The sequence below is a fragment of the Thermobia domestica genome, chromosome 11 (genome assembly GCF_964235325.1).
Source record: "Thermobia domestica chromosome 11, izTheDome1.hap1.1, whole genome shotgun sequence".
In the NCBI taxonomy this organism is placed as follows: Eukaryota; Metazoa; Arthropoda; class Insecta; order Zygentoma; family Lepismatidae; genus Thermobia; species Thermobia domestica.
In genome coordinates this window covers 158,304,333-158,318,152 of record NC_137464.1, presented here as the reverse complement: position 1 = coordinate 158,318,152, position 13,820 = coordinate 158,304,333, and the positions used below count along the sequence as shown (strand labels likewise).

General features: G+C 35.0%; 1 pseudogene across 4 annotated transcripts in view; it reads right to left on the bottom strand.

Moving 5' to 3' along the window:
• Nucleotides 1–13,820, bottom strand: part of LOC145664524 (protein yellow pseudogene) — a 199,814-nt pseudogene that overhangs the window by 16,619 nt on the left and 169,375 nt on the right. The window contains exon 1 of one of the 4 annotated variants that reach the window (XR_014127457.1): nucleotides 9,679–9,765. The exons of 2 other annotated variants lie outside the window; for them this stretch is intronic. The product of XR_014127457.1 is annotated as a protein yellow pseudogene, transcript variant X4 (transcript). Of the gene's footprint in view, nucleotides 1–5,606; nucleotides 5,729–9,678; nucleotides 9,766–13,820 lie in introns of those variants that run through there. One more of the 4 variants, XR_014127454.1, reaches the window with a different exon arrangement.

Genomic DNA, 13,820 nt, shown 5'->3' with positions numbered 1-13,820 from the left:
AGTATTAGCTGCGATATAGGCCTGGTTAGTTCTTATTGAATCACCCTATATATATATATATATATATATATATATATATATATATATATATATATATATATATATATATATATATATATATATATATATATATATATATATATATATATATATCGGGTGTTGCAAAATAAGTGTTACAACTCTTGGGAGGTGACTCCTGTCACTGAGACAAGAAAAAAAGTTCTCTTCAATTTTCTGCTATCGGACATAGTTTCAGATCTACAAGGTGCCGAAAGCGTGGGAAAATGACTTTCGGACGCCAATAGTTCGGAAACTATCCAACATAAAGAGGGCGGGTAAAAAATTCACTGAAGAAGTCATACCTGCTCTATTAAATTTTGCATGTTTCACAATCCTACCGCGCACGCGCAGGGGATTCCCCAAAGGAACGTAGGGAGTCCCGGATAATCTGCCAAATGAAACTTGGTTAAATGGATATGAATTGATAGGCTTTCTACCAGGTAACAATAATTCGTTTGTCTTAAGTCGTTATCTGGAACGAATACAAAATGGCGGACACCTTTATGCCCGTTGTGTGTGGTTGCATAATCGCCAGGAACGGATGCTGGCCAACAGTGACGTTCTGAGTATTAATTGTAGCGAATTTGTACTCAAATGCTCTAGAAAGACATCTGGAGTGCCGGTAGAGCATAAGAGATGAAGCAGGGTGATTCACATGTGTGGAAACACTTAACGAAAAATGCCAAGAAATGCACTCATACTCAATAAACGTGAGTTCAAAGCGTCGGAAATGTAAGGATTAGCGTCAAGAACATGAAAACCATTGCCAATTCACCAATAATATTCCCTCAAACCGATGCAATATGATGTGCATGGCTGCATACCAATAAGGATGATGCCAAGTTCAAATTGTGCAATGGACTCACAAAGAAACTGGGTAAACTAAAGGAATGTCACTAGTGGGATCGCATGATCGATATTGAAATGTGGCCAATGTGTGTGTTGATATCAACATGTAGCTAATGGACAAATGCCAACATGTCGCACTACTGCCGGGACATCGTCCCACGTGCGAAAAATAGGAAAATAACTACTCGGGTCTTGAATCTGAGGCCGTGGGCTCCCAGTAGGATTGGAAACTGCGACCACGCGAGCAAAAGCGAGCGCTCTAGCCCTGAGGTTCGAAGGAGCCTCAATTTCTCTGTATTCATTTCTTTGAAGAGTACCCACTTTGGCAAGCCCTCTTGTACAGCCTCCCGACATACTTGTGTGTTTCATTTTGTTACTTCTACTGCACAGTTGTAAACAATCAGAGCTTTAAGACGTTTCTTTTTATTTCTCATGTCGTTTTATTTTCCATATCTATGGTGTTCCAGCTGTAGTGTTAAATGTGCCAAATCGGTTCATTTTCGTCTTTGTCTTGGGATGTGCACTGTGTGTAAGACGAATATCTGGAGGTGTTTTCCTATATTTCGAGTACGTCATATGTCTCAGAAGACGTGGGACATGATACAAGTTTGTTATTTTCACGCTCTATCAGAATTTGAACCATGCATTATGAGATTTCTTTCCATATGTGTCGACTGTGGGACAATGTCCCAAACAAAGAGGGACATTGATACAATCGTGTTCTAGTTACGTTCTACCAAAAGGTGCACCAGATGTAATAGCAGAATGTACAACGTTATTTTCCTAGTTTTCGCACGTGAGATGGTGTCCCAGCAGTAGTGCGACATGTTGACATTTGTCCATTAGCTACATGTTGATATCAACACACACATTGGCCACATTTCAATATCGATCATGCGATCCCACTAGTGACATTCCTTTAGTTTATCTAGTTTCTTTGTGAGTCCATTGCACAATTTGAACTTGGCCTCAGTTGTTGTATCCTTATTGGTATGCAACCGCGCAGATAATATTGCATTGGTTTGAGGGGATATTATTGGTGAATTGGCAATGGTTTTCATGTTCTTGACGCTAATCCTTACATTTCCGACGCTTTGAACTCACGTTTATTGAGTATGAGTGCATTTCTTGGCATTTTTCGTTAAGTGTTTCCACACATGTGAATCACCCTGCTTCATCTCTTATGCTCTACTGACACTCCAGATGTCTTTCTAGAGCATTTGAGCACAAATTCGCTACAATTAATACTCAGAACGTCACTGTTGGCCAGCATCCGTTCCTGGCGATTATGCAACCACACACAACGGGCATAAAGGTGTCCGCCATTTTGTATTCGTTCCAGATAACGACTTAAGACAAACGAATTATTGTTACCTGGTAGAAAGCCTATCAATTCATATCCATTTAACCAAGTTTCATTTGGCAGATTATCCGGGACTCCCTACGTTCCTTTGGGGAATCCCCTGCGCGTGCGCGGTAGGATTGTGAAACATGCAAAATTTAATAGAGCAGGTATGACTTCTTCAGTGAATTTTTTACCCGCCCTCTTTATGTTGGATAGTTTCCGAACTATTGGCGTCCGAAAGTCATTTTCCCACGCTTTCGGCACCTTGTAGATCTGAAACTATGTCCGATAGCAGAAAATTGAAGAGAACTTTTTTTCTTGTCTCAGTGACAGGAGTCACCTCCCAAGAGTTGTAACACTTATTTTGCAACACCCGATATATATATATATATATATATATATATATATATATATATATATATATATATATATATATATATATATGAAGGATCTTGCCTTGCCTCCTCGTACTATTATACGACATTATAGTTAGGATACTGTCTACGTTCATCTAATTGAAAATGTCCCAGTTTTTCAATTAAGAAGTCCTGACCATCCGTACCATAATATACCCGATTGCCTTCAATCTTCTGAATCTAAGTAAATCTTTATCCTCTATCAGTGTGCAGTTTTTAAATGGAATTAAACCCAGTAGGGCGACAGGTAGATTTTATTTTTTATAATACGTTGCTTGTTGTTCAAAACATTTTGGTGAAAACTAAGTAGTATTCTGAAGTTTCAAATTACTATGATTTCAATTTGTAATTTTATAATTTGTAACTCCATTAGAGCGCGGCCGTTGCTTCATGATTTACACTCTTCAAACAGAAACACAAAGTTACAAATTTTAAAGTTCCGAATCCGAGCAAAGAAAGATCTGTCTATGCTGGAACTCGATTACATATAGGCCTATATATACTCGATTACGAAAAGTTTAAACAAAACAACAACAACAAAAATATACTTTTATACTTATAAAGTAGGAATTTTTTATCCATGGGTGGAATGTACCCATATATATATATATATATATATATATATATATATATATATATATAGTTTAAACATTTCGTTTTATACTGGTATACCTTATTTGTCCTTAAAATGATGAAAAATATAATGAAAATATCAGCATAGGACCACTCGTTGACATCTCTAAAGTTGAAGATTGAAAATTTTGGTAAAATATTAAATGTTATGGTAACTAAGTCCTGAACACGTTATTAAATAGTAAATTTTCTCAACTTCCGCAACTAAGTGGAAATGGTTTATTGAGACCTGGAGTCGATTTTTCAAAAATAATTTAGTGTCTTTTATTCAGATTCGAATTTATTCAGAAGTGTACAAGGAAATAAGACACTTTTATTTCAAATATTTTTAGGTGTTCCCTTTACCCTTGAAATGGTGTCGTAATTGAGAAAGGAGTAGTTTTATTTTTTATATTAAAGAAAACTAATTTTATGTTATTTTAAGAGCAAGGAAAACATTGTGGAAAATGTTTTAAAACAAAGGTTTCTTTATTTTCTTGCAGACATCCTAAATCTGAAACTAAATCCACGGCATTTCGTTTCTGAAAAGACTTTTCTGAATCGTCTAATTTTGGTCTGTTACCGGAAGTTGAAAGTCTCACTTTTTAATAGAACATTGAAAATCTAGTAATCGTAAGACTTAAAATTCTGACAAAATTCATGTTCCTCAATTTTAGAAGGGGTGAATATGTTCTGTCCTATATATTAAACTTATTTTTGAATCACATTTTCAATGCTATATTTAGAGTAATGGAGGCATAAAACACAAAATATTCTGAATTAAAATTTTCTTGTGAGTATACCGATTACTGGATTCAAAATTACAACTTTTATCATATTTAAATAAATTGCTATTGACCTATACATTGGAACTTCGAAATATTAGCAATTATTTGGCACATGTGAATCGATATGCTTAAAAAAAGACTCTTTGTGCAATACGAGCCGTGTTTAAAACCGTGTACGAACTGCCTCACTCTATACGGGAATATCAGATAAATTGTTCAATGCTTATAAATCAAATACGGCTGGAGATAAAAGGATGAATCAAAAAGAGAAATAGGACTAGATGCCGATGCCTCACACGGAAAACTTTTTCCTGCAAAAGTTGTTTGTTTGTCATTTTCCCAATGCTGTATCAGATAACATGCTTTTCCATTAAAAATTTTCGAGTGACCTCCTAGCGCACTTGATAGGAGGGCTTGTGGGGCAAGCAGAAAGCTCCATTCGATGCGTCCTCTTACATTTTCCTATCTCAGCTTTGTTTCATTCCCTTATCTCGAACTGTTTGTGATTCATAAAAACTGGATCTTTTACCTGAAACAGCCAGCATATGGTGTACAATAAGAAAAAATTCATAATCGTTATGCATCAACTCGAGAAAATTCAAGCATTTTGTTAATTTGCACAATGAATACTTGCTAAATACAGTATTGGACACTGAAAAGTTTCATTGTAACTGAAGGTTCAATTTCCAATTTTCTGAAATCTTATTTAGCTTTATTATTACTCAGAAACACATTACTAATCTCAAGCATACACATGCAAATATTTATAGCGAAGGTTTAAGTTTTCTTATGAACGAAATACAATAATATGACTTCAATTATCCAAACTCATCATTCAGATCGATGTCAGAAAATAAAATAAATAGTTGAATTAAGAGAATACTAATTTTTGAATGTAAACTGTATAGATTCGTTTGTAAAAATGTAATTTCCTTGAAATTGTTCTTAAAACCAACGTTAAATTTTATGCTTAATTGGGATTTTCAAAGTCTATGTATATTTGGGTAGTTCTAAGTTGGTATTTTATTAATTTCAGAAATACTTTATTTCTCTATTCTCACTTTGTAAGATTTATTATTATTATTATTATTATTATTATTATTATTATTATTATTATTATTATTATTATTATTATTATTATTATTATTATTATTATTTTATGATTGCCCCTATTATCAGGATTTCAGCATAACCAGAACTCACCCGTCCGGATAATTGGAATTTAACAGTAGATTATAATCATTATTGATACCGGTATTGTTCACATATCACGACGACGAATTTTCACAATTTTACTGATGATACAACACTAATAATAATCAACTCATAATGCTGTCTAAGAAGTAATCTCATTGTGAATATAAACAACACTAATAAGTGGGCCATATATTAGTTACTTACGAAATCATTAAATGTGAAGATCCACAATAATAACAATTAGAAACTACTAAAGAAACTAATTTCGAGGAAATAATATAGGAACAGAAGTAGTGTTATAGTACAGTGTAGTATATAGAAACAGTAATGATGACATACCGGTTTGAAGCACTTAATATGATGATCACACAACGTTGGTAATATCACTTGGAGAATATCACAAAGCAGCATGCCTACAAGCATGCGGTCATTCTTTAACTATAATGTTTCAATGACTGAACGCCTACGTGGAGAAATTTCAATAAATATACGCATACTTTGGAAACAATATTTAGCACTGACCTTTGGTAGTTAGATAATTTTGTGGCTTGTTAACTTTCACTGGGACTTCCATTGTTCTTTCAATGACGGTTACAAGCTGTACCTTCCGTTGTGTGTTTTTCTCTTTTTATAGAATATAACAAGAAGAAAAATTCTATATTTATTGAACATCATACAGAGTTATCATACTAGTAATCTCAAATTCTTAAGATTTATCATCATTTCAATATGAAATGCCATATTTATTTCTAACCGCAACAACGGTTAAATATAAAATATTTGATAGAAGGCTTGTCATGTGTTCAATTTCTTCACTTCGCTGCAGAATTTTGTCTCTGCTTCGTTAAATAGATGTGCGTGTCGTTTCAAACTGTGTACCAAACCCTCTGAATGGTAAATGACTGAAGTCACTGACTGAAGGCTCGATAATCGTTGTATTAAGTATTTAAGTTGAGTAAGTTACGTATTCAGGTTTGTCCATAGGTGTTTAGGTAACAAAGATTAGGATGAGCAAAAAATCAATGCATATAGTGAGAAGGAACTTTAATTACAAAATAGTGGTCTGTTACTTTTTCTAATATCCCTGTTTACGGAAAGTAGCGTGTGGGTCATAGTTCTCCAAATTGTATTTACGTAATACCAATACCATTCTACCCACTATAGCACGTCATGATTCTCTAGCTATACATTATTTTTTCGGTAAAATGCGATATGTTCATTCCTTCTGATGTCTGTCTTAAATTGTGTAAAGAAGCGATTCTTAAGTGTGAAGATAGATATAAGTTGACTCCTTTCATGTATTTCATGCAGATTCTTATTTTCATCATTACTGTAATCATAATTATACTTTTAGGAAGTTCTGGAGTTTCCTCTTCAGTGTGAAAATCATTGAACAATGTTTCTTAATGTGATTATTTCTCCCTGGGCTTCCTAGCAGGTGAGTTTGGAAAGCGTGTGAAATACGTATGGAACAATACCAAGTATTTATTATTGTTATATTATTATTATTATTATTATTATTATTATTATTATTATTATTATTATTATTATTATTATTATTATTATTATTATTATTATTATTATTATTATTTAGCAACAGCGAGTCTAAGGGTATCCCGGGTGATCGACCTTCTGAGCGGATGATCGCGATAGAACAGTTACCCTGACTACGATTAGTGGTTTGGTTTCTACTTTAAATAGTACCCTCTGTCTTTTATACCCTTAATGGTGAAAAGACATGTTAAATTAATCAATGCAAGTGACCCTATATGAACCAACAACTTTCCTTTTTTCCTTCAGAAGCGTTGATATGTATATATATATATATATATATAAGAGCCGAAAGATATAAATAAAGGGTGATAATAAATTGTTCATCGGCCTTGAAAGAACTGTATTAAAAATGCAGAACACATACAATAATGAACGGTTCATGAAAATATACACAAACTGTCCAAGTTTTAAATGTACTGTTACAAATGTTTAATGTGCCTTTCTTTCATCAGACGACACTCATCTATGGGCTAGTCCACTTCGCCCCAGTTGCACTGTAGCGTATCCCTACTAATGGTCGTAAGTGCAGCTACAATGCGATCCTGGAGCTTGCCCAAAATTGTTGGTGGTGGTTGACATGCATCCGAAGGAGAAAATCCAAGCTGTTAGATCGGATGATCTAGGAGACCATGTGAAAAGTGCTAAGTCATTACACCATTTTTCAAACTAGGTGTGTGCTGTCATCTGCCGCCACGAATCAAGATTAAGAATAAAAGGAACTAAAATTTCAAATCTGTTCTTTCGTTTTATCATTAACACAAACGTAATGTTCATGTTTTCAACATATTTCACTTTAAAACCCTATGAAGCTACCACCACATATACAAAATAATATCATGTAAGTAATGTGAGTAATGATTTAAGAATTTCTAGCTTCAGACTCCAAATGCCAATTTCAGTACAATATTTTAATATTCCCTGGCATATTAGGATGCAGCAATTCTACGAGCAGAACTGATCGGACATAATTACAAACTGTTGATACCATCCACAGCATTTAGCTTTCTCTTAAAGTGAACTTTGTAAAGAATGTGTGTTCATCATTCAAGGTAAAGTTAAACAATTTGTCAAATTACATACAACATAAGTGGATTCGCAGAATATCAAGATTTAAATTTAAGAGTTGAAGTATGAGACCGTGAAGAAGGGGAGTCTTCTCAATAACAACATACGATGCAGCTCTCCCATTAGTAGTGAAATGTCCCTTTTCACAATTAAATTAAAGGTACAGATTATCTTCGAATCACAAATTGAATTAATCATATGGAATTGACACATTGGTTCGTAGGGTTTGCTTTTGTCATGGCAAAAATTGAATGTTAGAAATTCTTTATTATTTCATGTTCGTTATTTACGAACGATCAGCAATAGAATAGAACTCAACCACGACAAATCTGAAAGCATATCCGTATAATATGTATAATGACGAGTTAATTTGGTAACAAAATATGAGCTACAACTCTTACAAAACATCGAATAACAAAGCAAACATCGAATAATTTAAGCTTCTCAACGTTCCTAAGCGACGTGCAACCAAATCTGACCAAATTACTGAAAATTAACGATTCGAAACATTTTGTGATTACCGGTGATTGAAAGTTCTCAACAGACGCTCCAAAATATCTTGCATACAGATCAAAACATGTATTAATTCTGTTGACATTTAATCCAGTCAATATATACATTAACTCGAAAAAAAATCATAAGAAGCTGAAATTTTGCACTATCTTTGGGAACATCATATCGACATACTAACAGTCCTGAAAAATCTGGTGACAGGTTGGGCCTCCATATTGGGAAATGGCCGCCAAACCGTGTTTTTAAAAATAATAGCTGGTTCTCACTTTAATAGCTATAACTCACGTTCTATCTACACTGTTGATATTGTTTTTACTTCATTCGAATAACAAAGGACTAGGCTTTCAGACCATGCACCACACTTGCCAATTTACTGTACATGTGGGAAGTAACAGAGGGATATTTTTTTAAAAATCCCAAAAATTTCCCTTCTTGATATTAGTTTTCCTATATATTAACCCAGAAAAAATCATAACAAGCTAAAATTTTATACATACCTTGGGAAAGGTATGTGTATAACAATGTACTAAAAGTCCTGAATTATTCGGAGGCGGGTTTGGTCGTGATGTTGAAAAATGGCCGCCAAACCGTGTTTTTAAAAGGTAATAACTGGTTCTCCCTTTAATAGCTATAACTCACGTTGTATCTGCACTATTGATATTATTTTTTTTCTTCATTCGAATAACAAAGGATTAGGCTTACAGACCATGCATCACACTTGCCAATTTACTGTACATGTGGGAAGTAACGGAGGGATATCTTTTTTAAAATCTCTAAAATTTACCTTCTTGAGATAAGTTTTGCCATACATTAACCCAGAAAAAATCATAACGAGCTGAAATTTTGAACATACATTGGAAAAGGTGTATATAACAACACATTAAAAGTCTTGAAATATCCGGTGACGGGTTTGGCCACCATATTGGAAAATGAATGCTAAATAGTGGTTTCTAAAGGTAATAATTGGTTTTCACTTTAATAGCTATAATTCACGTAGTGTTTGCATTATTTATGTTATTTTTACTTCATATGAATAAAAAAGGACTACGCTTACAAACCTTACCAGCCTACTACACATTGGGGAAGTAATGGAGTGATTTTGTTTTAAAAAAATCCCCAAACTTTCCCTTCTTCCGATTACTTTATCTTAACCAGTTGACAATCTCGTCCTCTGAGAGTAGCAACTAAACTTATTTTAAATACAACATAATACATAAAATATAGCTTCTAGGTTTCATTGGGATCATAATGATAGAAAAACAATAAGAAATATTTATACCTCTTGTGTAGCAGGCAGGGCCGGATTTCCCAATAGGCCCGGGCCTATGGGCGCAAGCTCCCAAGGAGCGCACGGCCGAGAGAAAAAAAATATCTAGAAATAAAAATAAATAGCCATAACTTAACGTATTTTTTGAATTGATTTTTTAAAAAAAATTAGGCTAATAAAGCATTGTGATTTTGAAGTTCATTGGAACAAATAATTGTTGGTAAAGTTAAACTAGTTTTCAACATTATGCATCAACTTCGTTACAACATTGATCTCAGAAATGTCATTTTTTATACTAGTACAATTTACTATTTGTACATACAAAATATCTAGTTTTACTTTAAAACACAGTTTTTGTGTCACGTTATCAAAATACTTCATGTAAGCGGTGCTTCTGAGATTAAAACTATTTTATAATGTATTACAGAGTTTTTTTTATTTATTTGCCCAAATGGCTAAATTGAACAAAACCAAAGTTATTCACCAATCTTTTGTTAATACATTAACGGTATTTTGTTAAGCCCAGAACCAAGTAAATTCCTCAAAAAACTTGCAATGATAAAATTGCATCGTGGAGTGGTGTTTAAGCAATTAACATATAGGCCTGATATAATTTTTTAATAAAGGCTTTTAGGAAAATAACTTTAAAACTAGGGGGCGGAAAAAATTATTGGGCCTAGGGGCGCCAAAATGATAAATCCGGCCCTGGTAGCAGGATTCTATCGGAGGCCAGTTTATCCCTAATCTTAGATAAATCATCTACGAGTCACCAAATTATCTCTAACTTAGCAATAATAACACTGGTCGACATTTTTTCAAAAGTTGAGCGATGTTTTGAAATGAATAGGTAACTTCGAATGGATTTTTAATGCTGATTTCAAAAATAAAATCAGTTTCTCTCTATCACGTCACATTTTTTCACAAATCGTGAAAACACATTAGCATCAGCAGGTGTATTGTTTTATTACTAAGCCTATAAGGGACTTAACGAAACGTATTACGTATTACGTTCAGGCATTTCTCACAATTTTTATACAGTTCTTAAATGTATGCGACATACAACAAGATTGTAAAATTAATGTTAATGTTAATGTAAATGTACATTTTCATTTACGCATACATACAAAATCATCGTCTTCATTCGTGGATGTATCGTAAAAGATCATCCGTGGGCTTTGCTATACCCATGATCTGGCGAGAACCATCAAACCATGTGGATGATTGTTACTTTTGTATGACAATTCCATTAACACATGGTATATCCAAGAAGAAAAAGTCTTCCTTGACATATCCTAACGTATTGTCGGCCATGTGACCAGTGCCTCACGCAGACGGACTGCCTGTTCCTGTTCCACCTGCCTTTGTTCAAGTGTCAACCAACTCTCTAGGAAATAAGAGGGCAGAAAACTGTAAGGAACTTGGGGCAAATCTTCTGCACTGCTACGATAGATTGGGGTGCAACATCTCCTCAAAGTCACATTTCTTAGATTCCCACTTGGACTTCTTTCCTGACAACTGTGGTGCTGTAAGCGACGAGCACGAGGAACGCTTCCACCAGCAAATTTCGAACATGGAAATGAGATATCAAGTTGAGTTGATTTTAGTTTTGCGTCCCTTTCAGCAGCGAGGCTATATGAGACGTGGACCTACTGATTAACGTGGAATCCGAATCACATGAGCTCCCGCCGGGAATCGAACCCGGGTCTCCCACGCCAAAGATGAGATATCAAGGAAAATGAAGTGCATCAATGTTAGCCGATTACTGCTGGGCACTAATCAGGGACGCTAGCAGAAAACTACAAAAGCCAGGCAAGGCGGTTGCGCCTTCAGTGACCTTTCTCCGAGGGATAACAACAAGGTAAATACATGCATAAGCTTATATAGGCAATAAAGTAAAGTTATCATAACTTCAAAACGAGAGCTAATCTTGCATTTTCATTGCCATTTTCGTTATTAGCACACCCGAAAGTTTAGCTGTTTTCATGAAAGTTACAGAAAAAAGGTGAAATTTTGTTGCCTAGTGTTATCATGGCAGCCATATTGGAATATGGCTGAACATAAATCCCGGTCACTCCTATGCAAAAATATACGCCAGATTTGAATTTCCCAGCCTCATAAACATATAGTTTGACGTAAAGATAATTGAATTTAATGGATTTTGAATTTTTAATGATCATGGCAGCCATTTTGGGAAATGGCGCCACAGCGTGAAACAGAAGACAGATCAAGCTTGGCAACCGGTGAAAATGAACTTAGCATGCTGAAATGTTTTAGAAAAGATCATCTGCCCACTTTGACTAGCAATGCCTATGGCTGTTAACTTTTGTGTAAATTGCACTAGTCTATGAGACAATTCAAAGATTTTTCTTTTCTCTAGCCATTTATTTATTTTTTTTTCACCTGAAAAAGTGCCGTGTATCAAAGCGCTTCAACGACAGTGAAGTGCGGAAGACATCAGTTCTGGACTAGTTGCACTCTCAGTTACGCAGAGGGGATACGGAAACTTGTGTCACGCTACCAGAAATGTCTGGAGGTTTATGATGACTACGTGGAAAAGTAGCAAAGGTATGTACTTGTATACAATCACAAAAAGTTTCTTCTATCATCCGGTTTGACATGAGGCTTGTAATTATTGTCAGTTTATAAACCTTGGACAAATTAAGAGTACTTTTGTAGCTGTACTGACCTGTTTTTCAATAAAAAGCACTGATAATTTGGAAGTTATTGCGAGTTTTAGATGGTAACTTTGGAGTCGATTTACTATATATAATATCGTGCACAGGTTTTGTTACCTTACTGAGGGGGAACAGTGCTCACTGATAGAGCGCTTTCCTCTGGTGCGTAGGGTCTCTGGTTCGATCCCCGGCCAAAGTTTATGTCCGTGGCTTTTTCGGATTACTCCGTTTCCTTCTACTTTCTCATTCCACCAATTCTTCCATGATCATTCATTTGCCTCAATCGTCATCTTCCTTAGCCTGAAGACCATGTACGTGGGACGTTAAACTGAAATATTTCATTTCATTTCATTTTAATTACCTTAATGAACTCGTCATTACACGTACTATATGGACGTGCATTCAGTGTCGTGGCTAACAAGGAGAAGTCGACTTTGGTAAGTGAACTTCGGGGCCATGTTTTGCGAGGAGTTAGTGCACATTTAAAGAGTTAATATTACAAACTGGGAGAGCGCAATGAGCAAAAATAAGGGAGAAAAACCGTCTTCAAAAGTTTTCTACTCGCCACATATACTGTTCAATGCGCAAACTTATCAAGGGACGGCGTGGCAGAATGAGTAAAGTGTGCAACTCATGTGAAAAGGATCTCGATTTCGATTCCCGTTCGAGTCAATCCTTGTTTTGTTTTTTGCTTCAACTAATAAAGTAACCATTTGTAACTATAAATATTAATTCACCATATGTTTATAATGAATAAAACAATAGAAATTTTAAAATCACTTGTAAAATCTTTCAATATTCCATGTTAACTAGCAAGAAAATTTAATCTATACCGTAAATATACTGATATCACGAGTTAATTATGGTTACGACAGTCAACGGCGCCGATTTCTCTGTAAATTTGGGGCGGCCCATTCATAAAAAATACATATAACAATACATGTAACAATAAAAAAATACATATGAAAATACATATTCATAAAAATACATGGCGCCCATATGAGCTTGGGGGGACGGGCCCTCCGGCCCCCCATGATCGGCGTCCTTGACGACAGTCATTGTGTAATAAATGTTCTTTGACGCTTCGTGTCTACATCTGTTGACAGTGTGCGATTTACAAAGGAGTTGAGTTGAGTTGATTTTAGTTTAGCGTCCCTTTCAGCAGCGAGGCTATATGAGACGTGGACCTACTGATTAACGTGGAATCCGAACCACATGAGCTCCCGCCGGGGATTTACAAAGGAGTTGAGGGAGGAAATCCCCTTTGCTAATACTGGATGTTGGTGGAACATCAAAAGAATTTACAAGTGATTGAAATTTTCTATTGTTTTATTCATTATAAACATTTGGTGAATTAATATTTTACTTATAGTTACAAATGCCTACTTTATTGGTTGAAGCAAAAAAACAAGAAAATATGTTTGACTCGAACGAGAATCGAACCCGGGAACCATTGCACTTCAATCGCTGATTCTTCTC